Source organism: Fukomys damarensis, unplaced genomic scaffold, assembly GCF_012274545.1.
Source record: "Fukomys damarensis isolate Sample0158 unplaced genomic scaffold, DMR_v1.0_HiC HiC_scaffold_26, whole genome shotgun sequence".
Lineage (NCBI taxonomy): Eukaryota > Metazoa > Chordata > Mammalia > Rodentia > Bathyergidae > Fukomys > Fukomys damarensis.
In genome coordinates this window covers 10,830,824-10,841,078 of record NW_022900938.1, presented here as the reverse complement: position 1 = coordinate 10,841,078, position 10,255 = coordinate 10,830,824, and the positions used below count along the sequence as shown (strand labels likewise).

Sequence of the window (10,255 nt, the reverse complement as noted above, 5' to 3'; positions counted from 1 at the left end):
TGTACTGTTAAAGCCATCTTGTGGTTAATCTATTGAAGATGGATAGTCACTCTGGTGGCCAGCACATTGAGACAAATGGAAATTAGGTTATGAAATCAACAACAGAAAAGCAGAGACTATGGAAATTCTCAGGACAGCTGGTTGCAAGCTGTCCCTCCATGCACAGCTGAGACTATCTGTCACACTCTTTCCCAGTGGTTCTAATACGTTAGAAGGATCATTTAGAGCCTTGTGGTCTCTGTTCGTGTTCTAGGACCAGGGGAAATGTTTGTACTGGGGTAATTCCTTAAGTGTGGACTCAGATGATACACTTCAGGCTGACTGCGTATCTTAATAAAACACTGCATTTCTAAGTATGTCCAGAATTGAATGTGCTCTTTTCACTTGAAATACTTTGTTTACTAAGGCAAACTGTGGCTCACAAGTAAATAGGAAATGAGACGGAACTCTCAGGGAAGGTCAGAATGCCAAGAGTGTGTAGAAACAGACTTGGGCTGAACTTGGCAATGCTCATGGTGTGTAGCACTACTGATGCTCTTACTCACAGTATTATTTAAAACCACGTTATCCATTCTGTCCAGGTGGATCATTATGTTCACGTGTAAATTTCCCATCGAGTGAAAAGGCACAGCCCTCCTGGGAAAATTTACCGCTGTTACACATCCCGCCGAGCCGCGTACTTTGAATTGTGAATATAAAGAATGAACAGGGAGCATTTAGATGACAGCATCGTTTTTCCCTCTAGCGGTTAAGCCACGATGACCGGTACTTGTGTTATAGACATATTTATGCTACATCTAAGTAGACTTGAGCTTCATAAATGAAACTAGGGACTGCATTCATTTTACACAGTGTCTACTCATTATAATGACTTCCATTCTGTCTGAGATGTACTTTCCTGTAAAAAAGAGTCTTTCTATTGAGTTACAATTTCTGTAACAATGAAATACACAGATTTCAAAAGATCAAGTTTGAAGTAGACCATTTTATCACCTCAGAAAATATCCTCCTGTCTCCAGTCAGCGTGTTTTCTGCTAACCTCTCAAGCAGCCATTCTTCTGATACCTTGATCACATTCACGTCACACTTCACAGCAACAATACAGTGCGTATTCCTGGGATTCTTTTTTTAAATTCAGCATAATGATTTTGCAGTTAATCTACCTTATTGTCATATCAGTAATATGTGTCCCTTTTTTATTGCTGAGTAATACTACAATGTATGAATGTACCACAATCTAAAAACTTATTTACCTGTTGATGAGCTTTTAGGATGTTTCTGTAGTACAGTTTAAGTCTCTACTGAATAAAGTTGCTATGAAATTATCTTGTGTTATTATAATGGTATGTTTTCACTTCTATTTGATACAAACCTACAAGATAATTGCTAGATAGTTTGGGTAGTTATGTAGTTGACATTATTGTAGTTGCCTATTTTCTCAAAGTTTTTGACAATTTTACAGTATCACTCAGAAAAGCCTGAGTGTTATTTGCTGTACATCTTCATAAAGAGTTGTATTTTAGATCTTTCAAATTTGAGGCATTATGGACGATGAGAACTTTTGTCGTGGTTTTAATTTATACTCCTCTAGTGACTTATGATATATCAAGTGGCTTTTTGTATAGTTTTTGGTTATTCATACATCTTTCTTTGTAAAAGGTGTGTTAAGGCTTTGCTTATTAAAAATTGAGTTGGTTAACTTTCTGTTGTTGCCTTTTAGGAGTTACTTATGTATTTTAAATGAATTTCTTTGCAAGATACCTGGCTCATGTTTATTCCAGTTTGTGTCAGATGTTTTTATTTTTTCATTGATATTTTTAATTGAGTAGAAATTTTTGACTTTAACAAAGTATAATTAGCTTTCTTTCAAAAATTTTAATGCCCTCTTTAAGAAGTCTGCTTATTCCATACTTGCAGAGATATTCCATATTTTCTTTTAAAATCTTGCTATTTTTGGCTGTTAATTTTAGATGTATGAGACATGTTAAATTAATTTTTGTGTGTGGTGTGAGGTAGGGGTGAAACCTATTAAAAGTAGACTGATAGGTAAACAGGGAATACCTTTAAAGAAATCTAAGGACATAATTCAGTTTGAATGTTCTGAGAGGAATCACACGTGGTTACAATTTCAGTTTCTTTACGTTTCTCTGGCTTCCTTCACAATAGAATGTTCAGTAAGATCTTGTTCGAATTGTGCTTGGTCTCTGAAGTGCTGGTGCATTTTAGGAGACTGAGCCACAGGGAAGAGAAAATTGACTCGTACCCATCAGCCAACGCTTGTAAACATTTGGAGAACAGCATGGTGGGAGCAGCAACATTTTTAGGGAGGTCACCAGCGCTGCAGATGTTGGAAAAAGGGGACAGGAGAAGCAGGGACACATGACCCCAAGTGACTCCACTTTTTATGTACAAGGGAAGAATTTTCAAGGACTCTGAAACATCTGGGAGACATTGTAGGATGAGTGAATTCTTGCATTTAGATTATAGTGACTCCAAATTATTGTAATTTGAATATTAGTAGAAGTTTTGCTCTTTGGCTTGTGAGTTTGAGGAGGCCTATTCTATATATACATTAAGAAATGCATAGAAACTTGAATGCATAGTCATACACCTGACTGAAATTAGAAACATTTCTCCATTTAACATTGTCTTTTGGAGAGAGTGCAGTGAAAGTGATTCTAGTGTCTTAAATAAAAGTAAAATGGTGATAAGTGACATTCAAAATCCAAACTGGTAAATTCTTCAAGAAGTACCTAGTTTATTTAATAAATAACTTTTAATAAAAGAAAGGAGAAAGTACAGGAGATAGAGAGAGAGAGAGGGTGAGAAAATATGAGATAGGGCCAAGGATTTAGCTCAGTGATGCTGTACCTGCCTTGTTAATGCAGGGTCTTGAGTTCAATCCAAGGTACCGGAAAAAGGAGATACAATAGCTAAAATGTATAAACTCTTTAGGATCCTATTTCAAACAAACTGTAAATGTATGACATTTAGAAAGCTATAAACATTGTTTAGGAATTTTCTAGTAGTAAGAATTTCTATTAATTTTTTGTGGTATAATTATAACATGATTGAGTTAGTGGTTATTCAGAATGGGTAATGTATTGTTCATTATTATACTTTCTGCCCTCATATATATTTTGAAATTTTCTACAACAAAAAGTGTTTTTATATATACATTCTTATTTACTTGACAGAGAGCCTTCTATTTGTTAAAACTGATAAAACATGAAAATCTGGGCTTGGATTGCATCTTTAAATTCTCATTAAAGTTGGCTCCAGTTAAGTTTTGGGTTAGCAATAATTACACCTCAGATAAACCTCATTGGCTACAATACTGGCCCAGGGCAAAGCTAAAATTTGCTATAAATAAACAAAAACCCATTTTTATGTTTAGTATAGTCATCATTATTAAGTACCACTCAGAACTATGGCTAACCTCTCATTTTTAAAATGAAATTTCATTTTTTTCCTGAAAGGACACATCTAAACATTACCAAATACAGTGCAGAAAACCTAAAGCTATTTTTTCCCCACTCTTCTTAAAATATTTTCTTGAATAATGCATCTATCTTGACTCGAGGTCAGTTTCTATGAAGAAAGAGGAAAAACAATTGTATGCTTTGCTTGGAGGACAGGCATCGGGGAATGTGAGAAACAAGATGCTCCCCAATCTAGACATGAGGAAGCTGAAGCTGGGGTCTTTCTGAGGAAAGGTAGAGTCCTGTCAATTGTCTTTCAGCTCCCCAGTCCTTCCTGTAAGCTTGGACTCTGACAACGTGCTCATATCAGTTTGACCACACTGACTACGATATCTAGTTAGTATACTATAATGAAGGTAAGGCAAACTGTATAATTGCACTTAATACTACTAACATTGAGTGCTCACATGGATACAGTGCTATGCTGAATGTTTTGTTTGAAAAACTTCATTTACTTTTCACAAACCATTTACAGATGAAACCGAGGCTTAAGAGTGCTGGAGTTTATTTGTTAAAAAAAAAAGATGAGATTTAAATAGTCATGTGGCTGTTCAGTGATGGATCTTCAAATTGAACGTAGATGTCACTCAGGTAATGAATATTTGTAAAAAGCTTACCATTTTAAAACTACTGTCTTTTGATCTATTTTAGAAATGGCAGCAGTGGCTCAGCTACATAGCAGCTATATAGTCGACTCTCAGGATTTAAGAAAATGTTCTCAAGATAGGGGTCCGACTCAAGCAAAGTGGGAGATGGGCGAGCAGGGGGAGAATCAATCTCTTCAGAGTGCGAGCGGATCCTGGACCCCACTGAGTGTAGGCTTGAAGACCGACTGAATGAGAACACAGACATGCAAAGAGAAAACCACTCAGAGAGCAAGCCAAACAAGGGTTTACACCATCCCTGCATTACTGGATGTATATTTTGTACTTAGTGAGTTGAAAGTTAATGATCATGCTTGTTCTACTGTGAATCTTGTCAGCTCCAGTCTGACCAGCTCAGAAACTTGTTGTCCTCTGTTCATGATCTGTGTAGTTGGATACCACACACCTTGGATTGTATTGTTATGGTTTATATCTAGATGCCCCCTGTAGTGGATTGACTAATGGTGGATTTGTAACGCCCAGTTGAACTGAATCAGTGTGGTCTGGGCATGGAGGATCCACCTGAGGATTGTTAACCAATAGCCATAAAAAGAGAACTGGAGGGGATGATCTTGGCTTGTTGATTTTCTAGGAGAAGCTTGCTGCTGTTGGTTTTCCTGATGCCAACTAGGCTGTTCCCATTGGAGGAGGAGCTTGGGGCCTTGCTGTTGCTGGGATGGCTGCTCGTTTCATCCGGGTAGCTCTGATCTTCACTGTGAGCATCGCTTCCTGGCTGTAATGTTTGTTGGCATAGGTTTTCTGGCTTCTATCGCTGGCCTTTGGGCTTTCCAGGTGAAGATCTTCAATACGGACAAGCATGAGACATTGCCATGGGCTCTAGGACACTGGTTGGAATAATGGAGGACTTTGCCTTGATGCTAAGCCTTTAGCTGCACTTAGGTGGGACATTTCTAGGATCCAGGCCCTCAGCTGGATTCTTTGGGCCCCTAGTGCGCAGTTAATCTTTTGCACTCCTTTGCATTTGACTTTTTTGGTAATTATCATAAAATAATCCTATAAACTATGTATCCTGTAGTAAACATATTCTCTTGCCAAAAGCCAGACTACCACACCACCACCTCCAAAGCCTCATGCACTCAGAGTGGGATTTGAGGAGGTAACTGGATCATGTATGTGTGTGATACTCACTAGTGGATTAGTTTACTGATATCTTTATAGCTAGAGGTGAAGTGAAGAGAAGTGAAGGCCGGTTGGAGGAGGTGGGTCACTGGGGTGTTTCCTGGAATCTTTGTGTTCCTCCCTCCTTTCTTGATTGCTTTCTGCTTTCTGACTGCCATGCCTTGAGCTAATGCTCCTCTGCCATGCCCAACTGCCAAACTGCCCCGCCTTGGAGCCAGAGAAATGTGGACTAAAACCTTTACAGAGTGTGAGCCAAAATAAACCTCTCCTTCCTTAAGTTGTGAGTATTGGGTACTTTGTCCCAGCAGTGACTCAGGTAACTAAGAAACTGACCATGGTCTTTCTGTGATTTGTTGGCTTATTAGTTGGTCTTTCCTTGAATGCTTCAGCCATTTTAATTCTTTCTAGCAGCTGCCCTCAGGTGTTCTAGTGAATTCACCAACAGAAAGACTGTATGGGTCATTAAAAAAGGGAGACCTGGCAAATGGTTCAAATGTTCAAAAAACCAATTGACCAAATAACTTACCAATAAATTGTTGATCAGTGAATTCCATTAATAAGCTAGAATAATTTTACCACTCCTTTTGATACCATTTACCCATCCTAATCAACTCAACTGAAACTTCTGGGGTTGATATTGGCTATGAACAGGCTAATTGAAAAATGAGTAGTTTGCATTTCTCAGTATATTGTAACCTTTTAAAGATTTAGTGTTTATCTTCATTGTGCTGCAACACACACAACATAACATTTACTAGTTTAACTCTTTTAAGTGTTCAGCTCTGTGGTATTAAGCATATTCACGTGGTTGGGTAACCACCACCATCATGTGTCTCCAGAAAGTTTTCCTCATTTCACATTGAAATTTTGTATCCATGAAATGATAGCCATCTACTGTTTTCTCCTCTTGGCTCCTGATATGTTTACTATACTTTGAATGTTTACTATACTCTGAATTTGACTATTTTGGGTACCTCATATAAGTGGAATTATGTAATATTTGTTCTTTTGTGTCTGGTTTCACTTCGCATGGATGTTTTCAAGGCTATTCAGTGTAGTGTGTATCAGAATTACCACCAGATCCTAGACTCTAACTTTATTTGTTGGCTTAGCTGAAAATCCAACCATGGGTAAGGAGACACTTTTGCCTGGAAGGGTTAATAAAATTAAAAGTACATAATACTGGCTGGGAGTTTAGCTCAGAGGATAATCAGTATACTCTGCCAGAAGTTGGTAGGTCTCCAGCAAATGGGCCGATGCTAATGACTCAAAGTTGTACTGCCTAGAATTATGGGTGATATACCTTCAGCTTTGAGCCTGGAAGAGTTTAAGACGATAATAACCAGGCACCCACAGAAAGTACCCCGTGTACTCTTAGAGCAGGCACTGCTGCTTTTAACTGTGCACATAAAGGTATTTTCTAGATGTTCTCCAAGGAGACTTGTGTGGCAGTTATTTTCAAATCATTTGAAATTGGCGTGTATTCACCAAAGATAATCACTTCAGTTTTTAAACTGTTACTTGTTCTTTGGGCAGGTATTGGGTACTGTAATTATTTAATATTTAAGCTTCTTGTTCAACATGTCCAGTCCATGAAAGTGACATCTTATTTTGGGGTGTGAGTGTGTGTGCAAAAGACAGTCAGATCACCAGGTCACCAATTGTAAAAGGTAGGGAAGTGTTAAGAATGAAGTAGGACCGTTTCCCAGAGTCCATGAAGTGTTTAACCACTCAGTCAGAAGGTTCATTCCTCCAGCTCTGAGGTGTGTGCTATAGGGTTTTTATGTATAAACATCGGGCTTGTCTGTAAGAGCAGTGAGGGTTTATGAAAGTGCTTGAGATCACTGCACGGCATGAACAGGTTTTACATCACTTAAAAGGGGAGTAAAAATGAAGTGCAAATGTGTTGATTTGGGACATAATTATGCAGCAGAGGTAACAGGACCTGATGATGTATGATATGATATAGATGCATCAGGAGAGGGACGGGTCAAAAGAGACTTCCAGTTTTCTGCCTTGAGAAACTTGGTGGTAGAGACAGGAAACTGGGAGAAACACAGACTTGAGACAACTTCAGTTACAAGTGAGAACTGTGAGAAGTTCTATAGCCAGGTGGTGCCTAGCAGGTATCAAAGGAAAGGACATAAAGCAAATATTCAAAGGATATTTGTTGAATGAATATCTGTCTAACAGATATACCAGTTTAACAATCAGACGTGATGAACATGGAATGGTGGGTCTGGGTGTCGTGGAAAATGGTTTTGGGGAAGTGATAGCTGACAGGAGGTGTGGCATCTAGAGGAAGAAGTAGGGCAGCTGCTTGAACATGGCCATCTGTGTAATCAGTGAGTAGAAGTGGAAAACAGGCAACGAGCTCTGAAAAGGAGTGGCTTAAAGCAGTGGAAAAGTAGGCGAGGATATTACCATGAAAAGTATTGTCTAAGCTTTTGACGTTAAATAGGGACAGAGTGAGTTCTTACTGGCTCTGAGGTACAGACTTTATTGCTGCCCTAAATGAGAGCATTTTCAAGGAGATGGTGGGGGGGAAGCCTTTCATTAGGTTGGGTTTCTATTTGAGAGATGAATTTGTGCAGGGAGTTTCGTTTAAGACATTTGAAGAAGAGTACAAAAAATAAACAGAGAGGTGATAGCATAGGTCATTAGGCAGGAATGTAAATACCAGATTAGCCCTGCATTTATATGACGTCTAATAAATTACCTGATTTAAGAAAAGATTTGAGACTCGGAGTCAGCAAAAGAAGTTACTAAATGTTTTTGATGGAATGCCGGAGCCTTTGGGAATTTCTGATTCTATAAGGCTGTGTTTCTTTTGCAGCCATAAAAATGTACTTGCAGAACATGGGGAATCACACAAGGAGTTCTTGTTTGTGAACTTACAAATACCTTTGGCCTAGTGGCTGGGAAATTGATTTCCCTCCCTTTTTGTGGAAGGAGCCAGTTTTAAATTCCTGTCACCATTCCTATATATTCCTCCATAAAATTTATATTTTTTAACTTCTTTAAACTGCCCGCTACATTTATATTCTCTTACTTACCTGAGTTAAAGGAGTCACTCACACGTGATTATTTTATAATGTATAAAAGTTGTTTTTTTTTTTGGTACCGGGGATTGAGCTCATGTCCTTGCGCTTGCAAGGCAGGCCACCGAACCGCTGAGCTAAATCCCCGGCCCCTTAAGTTGTGGTTTTAACACTTTAAAAAATTAGCATTTTAAAAAGCCAGCCTGCCCATCTGGACAAGATCCTGAGTAAAAATATTTCACACCGTGCTTGACCCTGACAGAAATACGAGGCTGGTGTGAAGGGCTAAGTGAGGTTGTTTGTCGTTAAATAGCGGGCACAATTTCAGCACGTTTAAATATGATGGAGAGGAGTCAGGGGCTGGCGAGGGAGCGTAAAAGAGATGAGGGATAAGGGTATGGTTGATGATGAAAGAGGAAGGAAACCAGAGCAACTGTGTAGACAGCGAATTTTGGTAGGAGGGCGATTCCTCTCACGTGACAGGCAAAGAGAGAAAAGGATGAAACCAGGTACAGGTGGCCTGAAAATGGGCTCAGAAGGCGAGCAGATTCCTGTCTGATGAAGTCAGCGCCAGAGGAAGGAGGCGGGAGGCGGAGATGCATTGGGCAGTGTGGAGAGCAGGGGAGGCCGGAGACCACCTCGGTGTCCACTCGTGTTGGCGAAGCAGATGTCGCGGGCTCTAGGGTGGTTGGCAAACCATTCAGAACCGTCTAGAGACGAGGGCCCAAACTGCAACCCCAAACCCACTTATGTATCACGAAGTGCCAACACTGCAATTAGACCCGAACGCTGAGGTTTTAGGTTAGAAAAAACAAATCATGCATTAACATTTGTCTTAGAAGAAAAACAAATAACACGCTGCCATGGGCTCACCGCCAGGGTTTAGGGCTTGGGTTGGGCTGGGGTAGGCAGCTCCTTTGACGCCACATGGCTTAGTCACAGGATGGCGAAAGCACCCCAGGCTTTGGCAGGTTCGTGTTACGCAACACTGCCAAGATGTTTCGAAACTGAACTGAGAAGACAAATGAAACCAGGAACCACGAAATATAAACTACAAGGAAGAATTTGGGGGTCAGCGTGGCTTAAAAAGAAGAAAGAAAGGGGAGTCAGGGTGCTTACAGGCCAAAGAATTCTTACACCACCTCTCAACAGAGTATTTTCTCTTACTCACTTGATTTTGATCATTTTGCTGTTCTGTCTTCTGCTTCTTGCTGCTTGTCTCATGCACTGAGTTAAGTATTTTATTGAATTCTCTTAGTTATCTGTATTTTCCTCTCCCTCCTCTGTGTAGATGCCCGCATATACATATACAGCACCCTATATAGTACTAGTAAAGTTAACTAGGACCATATTGCTGTGTTAATTTTGTGTCACAAACACTTCTCCATGTTACTGTTTTTCTGCAGCATCATTTCTAATGGCTGTTTAGTGCTTTACAACAGATTCTTATAACTTAAGCTGTACGTTTCTGTTTTTTTCAGTACCGGGGATAGAACTTAATCTATACTTTCTAGTTGAACATTTTTCTCAACATTTTAGTTTTATTCATAACATTGCAGTGAAAATCTTATATAAATCATTGTACAGAGATAGACTATTTCATAAAGAGTGTTTTATCAGCTGCAGCATGAGTGGTATGAGATGACCTGGTGATCAGCTGCATAATTATTTTTTCTTTATTGAACTACTAGGGTTTGAACCCAGGGCCTTCCACTGAGCTATATCACCAGCCCTTTTGTATTTGTGACAGGGTCTTGCCAAGTTGCTAAGTTGCCCCACGCTGGGCTTAAACTTGGTGGTCTTCCTGCCTCAGCCTCCCAGAGTGCTGGGATTACAAGCATGTGCCACCATGTCCAACAATGCTTATTTCTTTATTAAGAAATGTGTGCAGTAAAAATGTAAACACTTAGAAAGGTAATGTGAGTAAAAAAAAAAAAAAAAAAAAGAG

At 39.4% G+C, this 10,255-nt stretch overlaps 1 non-coding gene across 1 annotated transcript; it reads right to left on the bottom strand.

Annotated features, from left to right (window-relative positions):
* Positions 1-3,207: 3,207 nt before the first annotated feature.
* LOC117283469 lies at positions 3,208-3,355 on the bottom strand. The gene has a single exon (XR_004514445.1). It is a non-coding gene; the product is annotated as a U4 spliceosomal RNA (small nuclear RNA).
* Between the last annotated feature and the right edge of the window lie 6,900 nt (positions 3,356-10,255).